Source organism: Dasypus novemcinctus, chromosome 5 (genome assembly GCF_030445035.2).
Source record: "Dasypus novemcinctus isolate mDasNov1 chromosome 5, mDasNov1.1.hap2, whole genome shotgun sequence".
In the NCBI taxonomy this organism is placed as follows: domain Eukaryota; kingdom Metazoa; phylum Chordata; class Mammalia; order Cingulata; family Dasypodidae; genus Dasypus; species Dasypus novemcinctus.
This window is the reverse complement of record NC_080677.1, coordinates 100,548,392-100,561,391: the sequence shown is the minus strand read 5'-3', so window position 1 is coordinate 100,561,391 and position 13,000 is coordinate 100,548,392. Positions and strand designations below refer to the sequence as shown.

Here is a 13,000-nt window from a genome sequence, read left to right as displayed (position 1 = left end):
CTGACTTTGTGTACTATTGGGGCAAAGTAAATCCTGGGTAGCAATAATGTAAATGTTGAAAAATAAAAAGCCTTTAGGTTGACCATAGGTGATAGGTTATATTTCCACCACTGTAGGTTTCTGTAGCTCCTTTCTGTTCTTTGGGATCCTCACTACTTTAAAACCTTACTATGGTTGTTATGGGAGGAGTGGGATGAGGGGGTGGTATATGGGGACCTCATATTTTTTTAATGTAACATTAAAAAAAATAAAGACAAAAAAAAGAAAAACCTAACTATGGAAGCAGATGTGGCTCAAGTGATAAGGCCTCCACCTGCCATATGGGAGGACCCTGACTCCATCCCTGGGGCCTCCTGGTGAAAAAGAAGAGAAAGCATGTCTGCACAGTGAGCCAGTGCCCGTGTGGTGAGTCAAGTGCCCAAACGAGTGCCCACATGGCAAGCCATTGCTCATGCAGCAAGCCAAGTGCCCATGTGGTAAGCCAGGTGCCTGTGTGATTGCCCACATGGCAAGCCGAGTGCCCACACGGTAAGCCAGTGCCCACATAAGTGAGTCACACAAGATGATGACACAAGAGACAAAGGGGAGAGCCACGGTGAAGTGCAGCAGAGATCAGAAACTAAGGTGGCTTAATTGGCAGCAAACCTCTCTCCACATCAAGATCAAATCCCAGTGATTCTTAGGGGAGAAAGATGAGAAGAGAAGACAAAAAGAGAAACAGATTCAGATCACACAGCAAATGGACACAGATAGCAAAAACAGCAGGGTGGAGGCAGGGGAGGAAGAGGGAAAGAAAAAAAAGTATAAATTTTAAAAAAATCTAACTAGGTAACAGAAACTAACTAAATTTCCACTTCCTTGAGGGGTTATTTCCTTCACTAATAAATAATTAATAAAATGATTTATTAAAAGACTTAAGCTAATTTACAGACACTCTGGAAGGGCCAGTGTTATATTCCGAAGCTACGCAGCCAGAAATCATGCCCATTCACACTGTGCAGGCTGTTCTAGGTTTGGATACATAAGAAGCTCAGGATTGGATGCTGGAAGCTCTACCAATACCTTCTCAAAGAATAAAGCAGCTCCACCATTCTTATTTCCAGAAGATTAATTCCTCCACATGCAGGCACTTCCTCAAATTATTCACATGGATATATATCTTATTAGGAGACTCTGAGGTTATGAGTTTTATGCCTTCTATCTTGGGAAAACACAACTTATAACTGAAGAAATTACCAATATGGAGAGAGGGAATTCTAAGAGGTTGGATGATCATAACTAATAAATGTCCAGTATAGTTTTGGAGTGAGTAACAAAGAAACCGTTTGTTCCAATATTACATATATTTTTCACATTTTCCCAAGGATACTTCCAAACTATCTTTTGAAGCTAGCTTCTCTCTTATCTACCTATCTATCTACCCACCTACCTACCTATCTATCTATCTATCTATCTATCTATCTATCTATCTATCTATCAGTCCATTTTCTATCTAATTATGTATTTTTTGTGTATCTTGAAAACAAGAACTACATTTTTCCTTTTGGTCTCTAACGTAGTTCCAACAATAGCACCTGGCCCATAACAGGCTCCCAAGACCTATTTACATAAAGGATAAGTGGATAGGATGGAACTATGTCAAATGTACCAGGGCCATAGCATACGAAGAACTCTTAAAGTGGGGATTATTTTCTACTCCAAATCATTCCATTGCCTGTACCTTGATACACCCCCATTACTATCCCCTGCATTTTTCTTGAAATGTACTTAAAAATGCAAAATGGGATTCATCACATTTTAAATTCAATTTTAATTGAAATAATAAGGCAACTTAAGTGTCCAATAATAGTTAGTCAGTTGAATATGTTTTCAGGTATTCCATACAATTGAACACTACCTAAATAGTAAAATCATCACAGTGGACATTTCTTTTTTTGTCTGCCCAGAATTCATTCCTCATTCTTGTAATAGCACCCAAGTCTTTGAGGGAGTATTCCTGTCACCATGGGATATAATCTTGTTGGTACCCACCTTCCTTTGGTCAAATGGTGAGCACCAAGATTGGACAGCTGCCCTGAATTTAGAATTTGAAAGTCAAGAGATCTGAAGTTGTAATTTATTCATCCCACGTTGAAGAAATTATTTATTGCAGTCTTCTTCCTCCATTTATAGAGCAAGATGGCTCCTTGAGAAAGTGCCCATTAGATTTCCCTTAATTTTATGAGTTTTCCTTGCATTGTTCATTTAAATTGCCTTTTTGTTTAAGAACCAATTTCTATTGTTTGCAAACAAAAATCCCAAATAATGCAACTGGATTTTAGAAGAATGTTTTGTTGACATGAAAAAAATTTTCCAAAAAATTGTTCAGTGAAAAGAGTAGCTTGCAAAACCATGTGATATGTTGAACAGAAATTAATATATTAACATACATTAATAAACTTCTATCAGAAAAAATAACTTTAGAAATGTACAGCTCAAAAATTTAACAATGATTTTTCTCTGGGAAACGGTGTTAGTGATTTTTATTCTCTCTCTTTGCTAATTCTTATATTAATATTTCAAATATTTTAGAATATTAGTGTATTACTTTTTCAATCAGGAACAAATATTTGTTGGAAGGGAAAAAACTCTGAGTCAGATCTTGATTTTGAATTTCAATTACTTAATTCAAATGCTTATGAAGAAATTAAATAAATTCAAAAACTAAAGGAAAGAATAAGGCTGAGATCTAAACTGAAACTTGGGTAAACAAGTTGGCCAAGCTATCATACTGGATTTATTTGTGATGTAACTAGACCTGAGGTTAAGTGAGTGAGGGCTACTAGATCTTTCGGAAACTTTAATTCTGCACTTACATATTGGGCATGGCTTACTGCACTGGAGTATTCCTCACAATAGCCTCCTGAATCACTTCTACTTCTTCACCTCTTACGTGTTTTCCTTTTTGTAATATTTCCAACTGACCATAAACCGAATACAAACCAGCTTAAGCAGAAAAGGGGGGTTAAGTGGGTATTAACTCCAGAAGAGACCAAAGATAGAAGTAACTTCATACATAGCCTTCAAATAATGTGTTTAGGACCCAGTCTCCCTCTATTAGCTTTACTTTGCTCCGTGTTGGCTTCACACTCATAAAAGCTCCCTTTTTTATATTAAATTGGCAATTTATTTATTGAACCAACCTCTATATGTCCATTTTTTAATAGGAACAGGCATATTTAATCCAGAGAGGAGACTCTTTTCCAGGTTAATTTCCTCATCCTCTTCATGTCATGCTTTATCCATTCTGCCTATTCTCAAAATTGCAGCAGAAATGAGGTAAATGAGCAGAAATGAGCAATATTGGTAGTGAAGTTTTCCCTTCTGTCATTTGCAGAAGAAACAGAAAGAAGGCACTGGAAGGAAAAATGTTGGGGGGGAGGGTGGTAGGCTGAAGAGATCCCCTCACTAATTTGTACTACTAGAGGAGGTGAAGAGAAGTTACCTGAATGAGGTGCTACGAAATGTGAGCCTATTATAGTCCCCCTGGGGTCACAGTTGGCCTTAAGCACAGTTGCCTTTGGCTTGGGGCACATGGAACAGAAGAGCAGGGCTAGGCCTTAGTCTCCTTTCTGTTTCTTGCTTGGCATGAGTTGGCTGTAAAGGCTGTTTACGAGTTTAATCATTCTCTTGAACCATCCACTCTGATTGTTTCATGCTTCAACAAGCAGGGATAGACCTGGAGGTTCTGTTTGTGGTTTCTGATTGTGGGTCATGAGGAGAAGAAAGACTGGCATCCTGAAGACCTGATGTCATTTGCAAAGCAGATGAATGACTTCCCGTATTTCTGAGGCTCTGATTAGCTTCCTTGCCAAATCTAAAGCAGGTTCCAGTCTTTCCTATCTCTTCTGCTGAATGCTCTCTTAACAGTGCCCCCAAAAGCTCCAAATTTCCATCCTCTCTGATTAAGTCAGAAAGAAAAGGTATTTTCTTTTTCCATAATTCAAAGTTCCCAGATTGAGTCTTTGGACAATGGGTCAGGTTCCCATCTTTGAAGCAATCATTATGACCAGGAGGATTCTGATTGGTGAAGCCTGAGTCATCCACCCATGGTTCCACTAAGAGGAGTCAGTCCACCTCATCATATGGACTATTAGTAAGGGTAGAGTGGATGCTCAAGGGAAATATCAGTTGCATTGCCAGAATAAGGGAATCCATGTTCAGCAGCAAAACCAATAAATATTCATGCCACCATTTCATTTCAAAATCTATACAAGTATGGAAAGATGGAAATCAGGAGCAAAGTTCTAAAAACTTGCCAATTCCTATCCCTTCTCTTGAAGCTCTGTTTACAAACAATAATGAAACAAATGACTATCATGATGTAATGTCAGGAGATCTAAGATTTGGTCTTAGTAATATCAAGACAAGATTTAACATCTCTAAGCATCAATTTCTTTGTTTGAAAAATGGGGGTTGGAGAGGAGAAAATTGAGTAAGATAAGCTTGAAAGGTCTCTTGATCCTTGATCTTTCATTTTAATATTATTGAATGAACAGAACTTCATTTTCCTTTTTCCCTTTAAGAATTTGTTACTTTTGATATATCATGCTTCATGATTATTAATCAGATTATGTCATAAAAATAATCATATTTTCTGATTTTAAGTTTTGCATAAAAACAAAGCTGTGCTATCTGGTGACAAATTTGAAAGGGCTTTTTTTGTAGAAACATGGATACATATTTTGATTGGATTGTTTTGTAGATGTGATTGTCTAACACATGGTTTAGAGGCTTTCTGCAAGAAAAAGATAATGTGTTAGGAAGAGATTAATGCTCATTATGAAAACACGTGGCACTTATATCAGGTAAGAAATTATGCCAGCAGAGTCCAGTAGAATAGTGCCAAGCAAATTATAATTGTCATTTTTCAGTAACAGCTAAACAGAATGCTATAAAACCTTTGACAGGAAAATAATAATAGTTAACCTTTATTGAACATGTGCTATGTATATTCCATGATACTTTTATAAAATAATACTATGTTATGGTGTTATATATAGTGACTATAAGGTAAAATATCTGTGTGAGGAAATGGTTAGAAAATTAGTGTTCAAGGAGATTAATAACTTATCCAAGTTCATGGATCTGGTAATTAGCAAAGATGAATCTATTCTTAGATCTCTTGGACTCAATGAGTGTTTTGCCCTTTGAGAACATGCCTTTTTGTAATCTCCAAAGGAGTGCTTTGCATTCTTTTCTTCCCTTGCCTGGAAAATTTTTTCACAAGAAACATCTCTGCCACATTTGAATCTTAAGTAAAGATATACCAAATGAAGGCAAGTCTATAATAATGCAAAAATAATATTGAGGAATTATGGTTCTTTAAAAAATTGCCATGCATTATATGGTGGGATTACAAAATCTGGACACAAAAAAGAGAAGGTATTGGCTCTTATTTCTAAATTCATAAATGCAGCTGGTGGTAGTCTTTTAGAAATAGTCATATTAGAGTGTTTTGCAGAAATGTGAGAGTTAGCTACTCATTTAGGATCTATTTAGAGAGAGAAGTATTAATTTCTTTTTGTTTTCCAGGTTATCCAGCATAAATGGTCTTATTCAGGGGAAGATGGCTCTGAAGCAAGAAATACAAACTAATTTAGCAGCTACAAGTTCCTAACTCTTAAGAATGGTGATTATTTCTTATAAAATACATGGATATAAATCAGCAGAGTTTACCCAAAGGTAATTTCTTGGATGAGTCAAGCCCAAAGGGAGTCAAAGCAAAGATTTCCCATGTGCTTATCAATGTGAGTATGTCTCACAGTGCCAAAGGCAATAACCGAATCTGCAGCAATGAGCATGCTAATAAAGTAGCTGGATGGTCATTCAGGAAAAGAGAAACAATAGGTCACTAGTCCTAGTTCAGCCACAAGATTTCTTTCTAGTCCAACTTTCTACAGCAAAGTGATTATACCAGCCCAGGTAAATCCCAAGAGGTTTAATAATGATTCACAAGCCAGATGGAATGTTTCCATTTTAGATGTAGTCATTACTTTGGTCATGCCTTTGATTGCTTAATTCTGCTAGTTTCCTTAACAGCAGAGGGAAATGGAAATAATTCCTGGAGTTGCTTATACACAACTTTGTACAAAAACCAGTTGAACTGGAATAAAAGCTATGCCAGGGTTTCAGTTAATGAGGTTTCCCAATCAATCAGCAGCAGGTGCCGAGTGCCTGCTCTAGGAGTGTGCTCCTTCAGGTAAACCCTGTGTTGTTAGCATTTGTTTGTTTGTTTGTTTGTTTTGTCTTATAGAGCTATGCTGAGTACCTCTCAAGGACTTAGACAAAGAGGAAATGAGTTTGCCTGAAGAGACAAACTTTGAAATCAACATATAAAACAGCAGTAAGTAAATTTGCCTCAAAGAGATCGAATGGCTCCCCTGGCTAATTTGTAACCTGAATGAATGAAATAAGGACATTTTTTAAAAAAGATTGTGTTAGTAGAGGGGAAATGAGTTTGAGAAAGAGAGACTGAGAGCAAAGGCAGGAAGTGTCCACAAAAAACACCAATCATGGTCTAGAGGAAAAGAAATTTGACCAATGCAAATCTTATTGGCCAAGTTATGCTGTTTTAGAGATGAATGTACATGGCTATATCAATCTGATGCAAATTAAACACTGAATATTCTAACCCTTTACTCTAAGTCCACACTTATTCCAAACTACTGATTATAATACAGGCTTTCCTAAAGAGGCTGCATCCAAGTCATCAGACACATGCAAGCACTCTGTTTGCCCAATTGTACTTCACATTGGAAAATAATAAACATTTTGATTATGCATACCAGTCTCTATGAATTTGATTATTTTTAGTATATTCCCCAAAAAAGAACCCATATTAATATGCTATCAAGTCCCTGTACTTTTACGTCTGAGAACCACCCTCCATCCTGAAGAATTCTGGACAATTAATGTTGTTCTGTGAGGCCTTCACAGAATGTTCATGTGAAACATTCCCCAGTGAATTCCTTAGATATGCACACTTAAATATACACAAACTCACCATTGCCAGAGTCCCGCACTCTTTGATTTGTAGATGTTACATTGTATGTATTTCTGGAAGTTTTAATTCCTGAAAATTATTATTGACTATCCAAACTCTTAGGGAGCATTGAAAGAGAAAGAAAGATAAAAAATTTGGGGAAATTTCAAGATACCACTGGTTTTCTGTAGCTGAACTCTTACATCAGTAGCCTACGTGGGAGTTGCTGCTCCTTCTCTTGAAGTTCTAACAAAAATTTCTCATTTCTATTAATTCTTTCTATTCTCATTTTGGCATCCCACCTCTTAATATGCTGGCATGCCCGTAATCAGAACAGCATACCCTTGGTATATCAGCTCTACTCTATACTATACATAACCCAAACTATGGATATAGCCTCAGCAAGCTACACTCAGACTAGATACCTAAAAACTGCTTAACAAATGAACCCATGGAGATTTATCTTTTGAAGTCTGAGGTTTAGATTCTAGATTATTCTACTTTCCAGCTTTTCAAATATTTTTTGTATACTAAGGAAGTTTTTAGTTTGTGAGTTCTTGGTTTTGATGCTGGCTTGAATTTTGGATATGATAAAATTTGGGGTTGCGCTTAAACTAAATTTTACTGTTCAAACTTGTTATTCATCTTAACCTCATCCAGAAACTGAAAATCTTAATGAATTTAGTCCCTGGTTACATGTTAGTCTTAACCCGAGTTTTCATGCTTTGTAAAAAAAAAAAAAAAGGGAAACAAATGAGCACACTATTAACCTCAAAGCCTTATCCCAAATTTTTGGACCCAAAATACATAAATATATGTAATCATTTTCTGTCATTTTTATCAAAAGTAGGAAAGCAGCAAATGTAGAAAAAAATGCACATTCAATAATAGAAAACATCCTATAAGAATAATTAGTATGCAGACTTTCTTCAAAGAAATAGACACAAACTCATGCTTTAATGGGAATTAGGCAGGTAGAAAAGAGTAAAAAAGAATGTTAAAATTTAATGTATTTCAAGATCTAACTAAACAGTATTTCTGAAATAAGTCATAACATATGTATGATTTCTCCTTCCTATAATATTTTATACCTCTTATGATTGTGATACATGTGTATTTGAAGTTTTATTTTATATGTTTTTCTAAGCCATTACTAATCTGCTTCTAGCATTTAAAAAACATCTTAATTCATCCTATGTTATACATAATTGGTTATTAAGTTGGCCTTTAGCTCTTAGATATTAAAGTTCACCAACCTCATTTACAATAAAGCATTTAAGTATTCCTATCTCATTTTTTAAAAAACCCACCTGATTTTTAGTTAATCTTCAATAGTAAGAACTTTTAATATTAACTTTAATCATCTCTTTTGTCATCCTTTTCAATGCAAATCAAACAAATTATCTATGGAGAACATAGCTCTTCTAATTAAAATATGAGCTTTACAATATGACACCATAAAGAATGTAATTTTTTCTTAATCAGCAAAATAAAATTTTGTAATTTTAATACCTAAATTATGTTTATAAGCTATAATGCTATTTATTCTCACATTGCTCTTAAGAGTGTTGAAAAATGCTATACTCAATCATCCAACAAGAGGAATTAATTTGAACTCTGATAAATAGCCAGATGTCTTGGTCATCAGTAATAACTGAGTGCCATGAAAACTAAGGGAGCAAATGTTTAAATTTTGTCTTAGTATGCCTGGGGCTTGTTTGTAAAGAATTCAAATAATCATGTATGATTACTTCAATTCATTTCCCTGCTGCCTGAGTAAACTTAGAAAAAGTTCACTGAAATAAATTGGAGCATTGATAAGACTTTTTCTCAGGGCCAGGCCATGTCGTTGGGGATGTCAGCTCTAGGGTGCACCATTCGTATTCATGGTTGCCCTGGGCTTGTGTATTTATTAACATAATATTCTGTCAGGTCTTTTTTTCTTTTTTAAAGAAACTTTAGATTCCATAAATATTACATAAAAAAGTATAGGGGATCCCTATATGTCTCACTTCCTCCTCATCAGGTCTTTTTATGTGTCTTAAGGAGAGAAGGTGTTCTTTTAATTCTCACAAAAGCACCAGCCTAGCTTCAGCAGGGCTAGACACTGTCTCTAGATACACACTGAAAGACAGCAATATAATAAGCCAGTATCTCTAACAGATTTGATTACAGCTTTGACTAAACTTGTATCCCTTGTGAAATTACATGGAAACACAATGGAATATTTTCTCAAGATAAGCAATGACTCTAATGAAAATACCATATTCTGAAACAAAATAATAAAAATAATGATTAGCTTTTATAGTAGAAATATAAATAGAAAGCTAATGAATTGACTATTGGTTCATCCCTGTTGAAGTCAATAGTTCTAGTTTATTTCAGTCAATATACAGCTAAGAATTTTGAACACCCTGAGAGTAAATGGAATACATTTAGACAAATCACTGGAAAATTTCCAAATGACCTAAATATTTTCAACAAGTAGTATAAGAAATAAAGACAACAGAAGATTGGCCAACTGGTGAGTGGCCACATTTTAGAGCACATAGTTGATCAGAATCAAGTCTGGAATCTGTGAACAGTTCATCTCATCAGAGCATTCATTGGGCATTAAATCATCTGCATTACACATTCCACCCTAGAAAGTATTTTAAAATAGTTAATGCTCAAATGACAGCCTGCAAATGACAGTATGAATTCCTTCTCCTTGAGTACCCATATATAAATCTAAAATGATAAGGGGTGCTTCTTCAGTGTGAAGGGAGGAATTCTTTGCAGCAGAATGTCTCCAGAATTTCACAAAAATAGATAAAAGTAGCAGCTAACGCCTCTTCAGCTTCTTGGCCTTCCACTGCTTCAATTCTTCTTCACGTCTCATTTCCTCTAAATCCTCTTGCATATCTAATCTTAAGCTCTTTGCTTCTTCCTTCTGCTGCTCTTTCTAACCACTCTCCATGTAGCGTAAGGCATAATCACTTTCATCTTGTATTTTTTTTTTTTGGTCATAGCCAAAGATTTCTCAAATGTGCTTGGATATTTATCCCAGAGGATTTCCTTCATCATCAATAAAATCTTCCATGTCAGAGTCAAATTTATTATCTTCTTCCTCTTCATATTCTTGCTGCCTTTTGTAGCCAGAAGGGAAAGGGAAGCTTTGAAAGACCTTGGACAGATCTGCAGACAGGTAGGGAAGGCTTCATTCCATTCTTCTGTCGTTGCTGGACTGGCTAATGATACTCTTGGAAGAAATTCTTTCTGCCTCAATGGTACACTTGGGCTTTATGGGGGAACTTGAACTGCTAAATATTCACCCAGGTGCCAAGCTGCTCACTGGTCTTCCAGGACCGGAACAACTGACAGTCCATCCAGTTGGAACTGAGCTACTTAATAACCACCCAGGACCACCCAGAGGTCATGTGGACGGCTCACAGGTAACCCAGGGCCACCTGAGCTGCCTATAGATCTCTCAGAACCACCCAAGCCAGTAATGGCTTTCCCAGGGCCACTTAGAACACTGATTTTTCATCCAGTGGAATTTGAGTCACAGGCTGGCCTCTTGTTCCCATGACTGATCACCAGCTCCTGAACTGGAACTGTCATTCTGGTGTCTGGGCATAGGGCCAGAGATAAATGTAGGTCAAGCAGTCCCTGTGCTAGGCTGACCCATTGAAAACAGGTCTGTCCTGACCCTCACAAAGTGAGAGTTGGGAGCAATTACCAGATCCTGCCTTGGTCCTCTATCCTGACAAGGATTTGGACAATGACAATCCTAAGTGCTTCTCACAGGCTGTACTGGGTCTGAATTTTTTCTCAGAATAAGGAAGGGTAGATCCCTTGGAAGAAAGATGATTGTCCCCAGAACTTTTGCCAAGATTTGTGGCCCATACTCGCTCTTTTAGAGGGTGCCTTTTTGGGCATGGACAGAGGTAGTGTTACATCTGTCTCAGGTTTTTTCCCCAATGCTTTCATTCAAGAAACTCTAGCTCCCTAAATCCCCTGACAGTTACAGGCCTCTCTTCTGTTTTCTTCACTACCTTGATCTCCACTGGTTTATACTGCTTTTTCTCAGCCAGCCTGATCAGTGAAGTTTATGGGTGGTGAGGCACTTCTAAGGGGAACCTTTGGTTTGCTTTCAGCTTTGGGAGGTTCTTGTTCTTCCTCATACTCCTGCTCTGATTCCTCTTGATTGTATTCTAAGAATCCATCCATTTCTTCCATGGCATGCTTTTGGACTGCTCCATGGCTGATGTGGCTTTCCATGCCTGCCTCTTCTTTGGCCTTTGCTCAACATGAATCCCATTGTAACCACGGACATTATCTTTGTCCTCTTAGACATAGCTCTTGCTTTCTTGTCATGTTTTTGCTCAATTCGCTTTTTCACCAGTTCTTCTTTTCTCCTTTTCTCCTCTAAATCTTTCTATCTAAGCTCCTCTTCTTTTCTTTGGAAGAAAATCTTGTACTGCAGCTGATTGGACATCTTTAACTTTTCTGTCTTTTTTGGGAGGCCCCACTGCCAAATTGTACCCTTTTAGTACATTGCTGATACCTTGTCATCTGGAAGCTATCAGGAGAATTTCCTGGAAATTCATGTTGGCCAAGGCAGAAAGACTGGAATAGGCTCTCAGAGAATACTGAAGATGCACCCTATTGAGGAACCTAACTATAGTCAAATGAACTTTTTTTTTTTGAAGATGCAGGAAGGAAGCTATGAGCCAAGGAATACAAATTTACAGAAATTGGAAAGCAATAAAACGGATCCTCCCATAGAACCTCCAGAAAGAAATGCAGCCTTGCTGACATCTTGATTTTAGCCCAATACCCATTTAGGAATTTTGACTTCCAGAACTGTAAGAATTCTGGTCTAAGCCACAAAGTTTGTGACTTTTTGTTGCAGCAGCATTAGAAAACTAACACAACCATCTATTACATTCTAATTAGTACTAGAAACATGGGTTAATAAATATGTGCTAATAAACATGGGTTCTAAAGAGATATTAGAAGAATAAAAATATACAAGTGTTTTTCTGTTGCTATTACAGAGATTATTTACCCTGATTTATTAGCAGGGATCTCTCATTTACCTAATACAAATAACATTCATTGAGAACATTCATGTCTATCTGTTAACACAGATAGAAGAAAATATAACTTAAAATAATCTAAATGTGTTTTGGTATCCAATTTATTAGGAAAACAAAAGTTGTTCATTTCATTTCTAATTTAGGTTTCAGTACTAAGAAGAGGACACACTGAATGTCCATCTCACAGTTAATTTCTCCTGATCAATTTTATAAATGATCTCTACAACTCATAAATCAATCCATCTGGAATCTTTATTTGGTATGTACTTGTCCTTTGATCATGTCTCTCAGAATGTTTTCCATAGTTACAAAATTGTTCCATGAAAGGACACTGATCCTTTGAAGAACTCATGATAGGTAAATGGACATATGGTTATCATGGCAAAAACCAATGGGAGAGAAGATAAATGTGAAAGTAAGGAATAATATTCCAAAGAGTTTGAGTTTGAGCCTGAAAATTCCAAGGTGCAGAGGAAATAGAAAGATGATAGATTCTTCTTACCATACAGTTATAAATATTTTTAAATCTGATGTCTATTTATCCCTGTAGAGTTTAGAAAGGGAGCCATTCAGAACTTTCTGCTAATTATCCCTACACTTTTCCTCCTTAGGAAGTTACTCTCCACCATTCTCAAAAGGCTGCTAAATACTTTGTATATTAAGTTGACAGTTTTGTAGTAATGCTGGTTGCTCCCAAATATCTAACTCTTTTTCTTCCTTCCTGAGCCCCATTTTTAATCATATGACTATCCCTTCTTCTCATAACCAACCATGTACCTAAGAGTAGCTGACCCTGTCCCCAGATCTAGGGTTTGGCCTAATCGGTCTAAAAATGAGGGTGAATGCCAGTAAATGCTTGAGGGATTCAGTTCTAAGCCAATAAGCACATGGC

At 36.6% G+C, this 13,000-nt stretch overlaps 2 pseudogenes; both read right to left on the bottom strand.

Annotated features, from left to right (window-relative positions):
• Nucleotides 1–9,848: 9,848 nt before the first annotated feature.
• LOC139438978 (protein SPT2 homolog pseudogene) lies at nt 9,849–10,694 on the bottom strand (annotated as a pseudogene).
• Nucleotides 10,695–10,698: 4 nt separating this feature from the next.
• Nucleotides 10,699–11,616, bottom strand: LOC101416524 (protein SPT2 homolog pseudogene; annotated as a pseudogene).
• Between the last annotated feature and the right edge of the window lie 1,384 nt (nt 11,617–13,000).